Source organism: Salmo trutta, chromosome 5, assembly GCF_901001165.1.
Source record: "Salmo trutta chromosome 5, fSalTru1.1, whole genome shotgun sequence".
NCBI classification, from domain to species: domain Eukaryota; kingdom Metazoa; phylum Chordata; class Actinopteri; order Salmoniformes; family Salmonidae; genus Salmo; species Salmo trutta.
The window spans coordinates 15,784,185-15,791,532 of NC_042961.1; the positions used below are offsets into that span (position 1 = coordinate 15,784,185).

At 40.8% G+C, this 7,348-nt stretch overlaps 1 protein-coding gene across 1 annotated transcript in view; it reads right to left on the reverse strand.

Annotated features, from left to right (window-relative positions):
• Nucleotides 1-4,446, reverse strand: part of LOC115193732 (gamma-adducin) — a 39,780-nt gene extending 35,334 nt beyond the window's left edge. Inside the window, exon 1 of the mRNA XM_029752688.1 lies at nucleotides 4,241-4,446. The gene's annotated coding sequence lies outside the window, so the exon portion shown is untranslated. The remainder of the gene's footprint in view (nucleotides 1-4,240) is intronic.
• Nucleotides 4,447-7,348: the final 2,902 nt, after the last annotated feature.

Below are 7,348 nucleotides of genomic sequence, written 5' to 3' on the forward strand. Positions count from 1 at the left end.
TGTGGCATCTGACCTTAAGGCGCTACAGAGGGTAGTGTGTACAACCCAGTACAACACTGGGGCTGAGCTCCCTGCCATCCAGGACCTCAATACCAGGTGGTGTCAGAGGAAGGTCCTAATACTGGTCAAAGACTCCAGCCACCCAAGTAATAGACAAGGGGTATTCAACTCTTACTGTACAAGGTTCGGAGCCTGCTGGTTTTCTGTTCTACCTGATAATTAATTGCACACACCTGGTGTCCCAGGTCTAAATCAGTCCCTGGTTATAGGGGCACAATGAAAAAAGTGCAGTGGAACTGGCTTCAAGGTCCAGAGTTGAGTTTGAAGGTTGTAGATTGTACTCTCTGCTACCGCAAGGCAAACAGTACTGATGCACCAAGTCTGGAACCAACAGGACCCTGAACAGCTTCTACCCCAAACCCATAAGACTGCTAAATAGTTAACCAAATATCTACCTGGGCTATTTGCATTGCCCCCCTTTGCACTAACTCTTTTGACTCATCACATACGCTGCTGCTACTGCTTATTATCTATACTGGTGCCTAGTCACTTTACCGCTACCTATACATACATATCTTCCTCAATAACCTCATACCCCTGCAGATCAACTTGGGACTGGTACCCCATGTATATAGTCAAGATATCGTTACTCATTGTGTATTTATTCCTTGTGTTATTATCTTTCTGTAATTTTTTTCTCTCTCTGCCTTACTGGGAAGGGCCAGTAAGTAAGAATTTCACTGTTACTCTACACCTGTTGTTTATGAAGCGTGTGACAAATAATATTTTATGTGATTTACACAGCATTATGTATACAGTTATTACTGTATACATACTGTATACAGTAATACTGAATAAGATACTGAATAAGATGTACAACATAAAAGCACAGTTGAAAAATATATGCTACATGAAACCAAGTGAGGGTGGTCTACAGTGATAGGTGGGATGGGCTGAGAGAAGCTAAGGGGTGGGATTAAAGAGCTCATGATCGGTAATGATATTAATGAAAACACTACATATAATATAATGTATACTGGAGTAAAATCTAATGTTTGTATGTATTTGTACAGTACCAGAAAAAAGTTTGGACACATCTACACATTCAAGGGTTTTTCTTTATTTTATTATTTTGTACATTGTAGAATAATATTGAAGACATCAAAACTATGAAACAACACAAATGGAATCATGTAGTAACCAAAAAAGTGTTAAACAAATCAAAATATATTTTATATTTGAGATTCTTCAAAGTAGCCACCCTTTGCCTTGATGACAGCTTAGGACACTCTTGGTATTTGCTCAACCAGCTTCATGAGGTAGTCACCTGGAATGCATTTCAATTAACAGGTGTGCCTTAAAAGATCATTTGTGAAATTTCTTTACTTCTTAATGCATTTGAGCCAATCAGTTGTGTTGTGACAAGGTAGGGGTGGTATACAGAAGATTGCCCTATTTGGTAAAAGTCCATATTATTAGAAGAACAGCTCAAATAAGCAAAAAAATAATAATACTTTAAGACATGAAGGTCAGTCAACCCAGAAAATGTAAAGAACTTTGAAAGTTTCTTCAAGTGCAGTCGCAAAACCCATCAAGCTGTCATAATCGTCTATGTTGGTGGCAGGGAAGTCAGGCGCAGGAGAAACCAAATTGGTTAAACTGGAGTATTTAATGACAAAAACAAATTCCAAAACCAAAGTACAAAATAACATGGGTAAAAATAACCCGTCGCACACCGATACAAAATACACACGTAACATAACATCACAAACAATCACCGACAAGGACATGAGGGGGAAACAGAGGGTTAAATACACAACATGTAATTAATGGGATTGGAAACAGGTGTGTAGGAAGACAAGACAAAACCAATGGAAAATGAAAAACTGATCAATGATGGCTAGAAGACCGGTGACGTTGACGGCCGAGCACCACCCGAGGAAGGAGGGGCATCGACTTCGGCAGAAGTCGTGACACAAGCACTATGATGAAACTGGCTCTCATGAGGACCGCCACAGGAAAGGAAGACCCAGAGTTACCTCTGCTCCAGCGGATAAGTTCATTAGAGTTACAAGCCTCAGATTGCAGCCCAAATAAATGCTTCACAGAGTTCAAGTAACAGACACATCTCAAGATCAACTGTTCAGAGGAGACTGCGTGAATCAGGCCTTCATGGTCAAATTGCTGCAAAGAAACCACTACTAACGGACACCAATGATAAGAAGAGACTTGCTTGGCCAAGAAACATGATCAATGGACATTAGACTGGTGAAAATCTGTTCTTTGGTCTGTTGAGTCCAAATTTGAGATTTTTGGTTTTAACCGTTGTGTCTTTGTGAGACACAGAGTAGATGAACGGATGATCTCCGCATGTGTGGTTCCCACCGTGAAGCATGGAGGAGGAGGTGGGATGGTGTGGGGGTCCTTTGCTGGTGACACTGTCTGTGATTTATTTAGAATTCAAAGCATGGCTACCACAGCGTTCTGCAGCGATACGCCATCCAATCTGGTTTGCGCTTAGTGGGACTATCATTTCTTCAACAGGACAATGACCACAAAACACACCTCCAGGCTGTGTAAGGGGTATTTGATGGAGTGCTGCATCAGATGACCTGGCCTCCACAATCACCCGAACTCAACCCAATTGAGATGGTTTGGGACGAGTTGGACTGCAGAGTGAAGGAAAAGCAGCCAACAGGTGCTCAGCATATGTGGGATCTCCTTCAAGACTGTTGGAAAAGCATTCCTCATGAAGCTGGTTGAGAGAATGCCAAGAGTGTGCAAAGCTGTCATCAAGGCAAAGGGTGGCTACTTTGAAGAATCTAAAATCTAAAATATATTTTGATTTGTTTAACAGTTTTTTTGGTTACTACATGATTCCATATGTGTTATTTCATAGTTTTGATGTCTTCACTATTATTCTACAATGTAGAATGTATGTATGTACAGTATATATGTACACTACCGTTCAAAAGTTTGGGGTCACTTAGAAAGGTCCTTGTTTTTGAAAGGAAGGCAATTTGTTTGTCCATTAAAATAACATCAAATTGATCAGAAATACAGTGTAGACATTGTTCATGTTGTAATTGACTATTGTAGCTGGAAACGGCAGATTTATTTATGGAATATCTACATAGGTGTACAGAGGCCCATTATCAACAACCATCACTCTTGTGTTCCGATGGCACATTGTGTTAGCTGATCAAAGTTTATCATTTTAAAAGGCTAATTGATCATTAGAAAACCCTTTTGCAATTATGTTAGCACAGCTGAAAACCTTTGTAGTGATTAAAGAAGCAATAAAACTGTCCTTAGACTAGTTGAGTATTTGGAGCATCAGCATCTGTGGATTCGATTAAAGGATCAAAATGGCCAGAAACAAAGAAACTCGTCAGTCTATTCTTGTTCTGAGAAATGAAGGCTATTCCATGAGAGAAATTGCCAAGAAACTGAAGATCTCGTACAACGCTGTGCACTACTCCCTTCACAGAACAGTGCAAACAGGATCTAACCAGAATAGAAAGAGGAGTGGGAGGCACCGGTGCACAACTGAGCAAGAGGACAAGGACATTAGAGTGTCTAGTTTGAGAAACAGATGCCTCACAAGTCCTCAACTGGCAGCTTCATTAAATAGTACCCACAAAACACCAGTCTCAATGTCAACAGTGAGAGGTGACTCCGGGATGCTGGCCTTCTAGGCAGAGTTGCAAATAAAAAGTAATATCACAGACTGGCCAATAAAAAGAAAAGATTAAGATGGGCAAAAAACACAGACACTGAAGAGAGGAACTCTGCCTAGAAGGCCAGCACCTCGGAGTCGCCTCTTCACTGTTGACGTTGAGACTGGTGTCAAAAATATAAAAATATATATTTTTGTCCTCCGAAGAGGGAGGGGGGCTTGTTGGGTTAATAACAAAAATAAGTAAAAAAGACTACTGAAAAACACATCTGGCAAGTGAAATCCTTCTCAGTCCAACGTTTCCTTCTAAACAGACTCACAGGTGATTCATTCCATTTACCCATGATATGGATTGTCATTCTGATCAGTCACTGAGCAAGTCATTATGGAGTCTATATAAAAGTAATCGTCTTAAAATGAGGAGCTTCTTTCAAAACATTTCCTGATTCACAGATATGACAAAATATCAAATAACTTGCCCTGTTCGTAGTTACAAACTATAGTTTAATTCAATTGTCTCAACAACCACCATTGCAGAAACTTGAATGCTGTTCCACTTACCTCTCTGTGGGGGAATTTGTCACATCAAACTCCCACAGTTCTGCCAGTTGTCAGTCTGCAGTTTACATTATCACAATGGGAAGGGTAAAAATCTAGCTCCAACTAGGAGGAAGGACTGCTGCTTTGCCTCTCATCTCCTACTCCCTCAGTTCCTCACTGACGTGGGCTGTACATTCTCACAGCTTGCTCGGAAAAACCTCCAAACATGTCAGATGAGGTTGTGGAGATACCAATCTGTTGTATGGGACTGTATTGTGCAAAAGTGGGAGGAGCAATACAGTCACACACCCACCAGATATGTTCTGGCAAAGATGACTAGAACAGGAATATTCAATGTTTTGAGAGTGGGCTTTTAATGACTAAATAGTTCATATCAAATTAAAGAAATGGTAGTAATAGAGTGTTACACAAAGATCTGTGACATTACAATGATGAATCAGGGATTACCAATTAAATAAATATTTTTAGCAATTCATACTTTATTGCTTTTTTCACTTTCAGTTGTCTGGATGAGATATTTTCAACCTGTTTTCTGTGTGCAGCTAGGCTACTTGTTGTAAATTGTGCAGCTCGGAGGACAATGCAGAGAATGCTTGCCCACTATCACCTCATCCTCCCACACAGGAGTGGATGAGTAAAAGAGCACTGCTTCCCTTCTCCACTGTGCTGCCTGCCTGAATACATGACATATAGTACATTTTATTCAGTACATTGTGGCCTAGAGCCAAGCATTTGCATAAAGAATCAGTAAAGCAATACAGACACTAACAAAAAGAAATAAAACATGAGAGAGAAAGAGTGTGTGTGTGAGAGGGAGAGAAACAGAGTGAGAGAGAGAGAGAGGGAGAGAGAGAGGGAGAAAGAGTGTGTGTGTGTGAGAGGGAGAGAAACAGAGTGAGAGAGAGAGAGAGGGAGAGAGAGAGGGAGAAAGAGTGTGTGTGTGAGAGGGAGAGGGAGAGAGACAGAGTGAGCGATAGAGAGAGAGAGGGAGAGAGAGAGAGGGAGGGAGTGTCAAAGAGTGTTTGTGTGGGAGGAAACAGAGAGATGGAGAAGAGGAATATTATTTTTGATATAGGAGATATGAACACCTATCATTTACATTTACATTTACGTAATTTAGCAGACGCTCTTATCCAGAGCGACTTACAAATTGGTGCATTCACCTTATGATATCCAGTGGAACAACCACTTTACAATAGTACATCTATATTTTTTTGGGGGGGGGGTTAGAAGGATTACTTTATCCTATCCCAGGTATTCCTTAAAGAGGTGGGGTTTCAGGTGTCTCCGGGGGTACTGGGTATTCTCACTATGTTATAGGGGAACCCAGTACTGTAGGCATTGTGTGGGACCGACTAACACGTTGTTCCTTTATGTATCTATTACACATTTGATTAGACGACAGTAGAATACACACATATAATACAGAAGTATAGACAATATAACTTTAACACAAACAATCAACATTGATAATGAATCATAAACTTTAAGGAAAGAAAAAGGGAAGAGCATCAGTAGTGATTTTAGGGCCTCTTTACACTACACTGCTTTCACAACATAAAGTAGTTTCGGGAGAGATACTTGTATAATTTATTAAAGAGCCGGATGTAGATTCAAATCTCTCTTTGAAGACATCAACCGGAACTTTGGCGACTACTAAATATTTTTTGAAACCTGCATAATACATGCATAATCTATGAGCAGAATTACAGACTTACCTCAATTAGCCATGAAATCCCTAGTTTGAAAGTGACTGTTTTTCTGGAAGCTGTGTGCCATTTTCACTACATTTTCCGCTATGCAGGCCAGCCCCTAGCAATTCAAGCAGGTTGACATAAAGTGTAGTGAACTTTGCTCTAAGGGCAGAAATATTGGGCAGAACAAATCCAATTGGCTTCAAAAAGATCAATGGGCAGAGTTTAACAGATGCATAACTTTTTAAAACAAGGGTGGAGGTTTCAACTGAGAATATTGTAAAGAAAACTTTGAGTTACAAGCTGTAATAAATCATTATTGTGTTAGAGTAGTCAGACAAAAAGTGACAAAATCTCTAAGATAAAACTGGTAAAATACAGCAAGCTAGCAGCAACATGTTAAACTACTTAGAGCAAGCAAGTGAGCTAAGCATTTAGCAACCTCAATGTTGAATTAATAAATAGAGCTAGCTAGCTAGGTGTCAAATATACAAGAAAGTCAGCTAACATCTGCTTTATTGAAATGTTATGTTGAATAGTATACATGAAAATAAAAATTAGGGATGGACAGTTAGCAGCAACGTAAAATGCTAAGCTTAGCAGAGCTAGTTGGCTAGCAGATAGCTATCTCTTACTAATGTTGAGTCATAGAATAGAACTAGCTCAGTCTCAAATATACCAGTAAGTCATCTCCCCCTTACTTTATCAAACTATTTAGTTGAATAAGTTATATAAACTTAAAAATTGGAACGGATTGTTATGCTTCCCTGGGGTTAGAAATGTAAAATGCTACACTAAGCTGAACTAGCTAGCTAAGCATTTACATTACATTTACATTACATTTAAGTCATTTAGCAGACGCTCTTATCCAGAGCAACTTACAAATTGGTGCATTCACCTTATGATATCCAGTGGAACAACCACTTTACAATAGTGCATCTAAATCTTTTAAGGGGGGGGGTTAGAAGGATTACTTTATCCTATCCCAGGTATTCCTTAAAGAGGTGGGGTTTCAGGTGTCTCCGGAAGGTGGTGATTGACTCCGCTGTCCTGGCGTCGTGAGGGAGCTTGTTCCACCATTGGGGTGCCAGAGCAGCAAACAGTTTGGACTGGGCTGAGCGGGAACCGTGCTTCCTCAGAGGTAGGGGGGCCAGCAGGCCAGAGGTGGATGAACGCAGTGCCCTTGTTTGGGTGTAGGGCCTGATCAGAGCCTGAAGGTATGGAGGTGCCGTTCCCCTCACAGCTCCGTAGGCAAGCACCATGGTCTTGTAGCGGATGCGAGCTTCAACTGGAAGCCAGTGGAGAGAGCGGAGGAGCGGGGTGACGTGAGAGAACTTGGGAAGGTTGAACACCAGACGGGCTGCGGCGTTCTGGATGAGTTGTAGGGGTTTAATGGCACAGGCAGGGAGCCCAG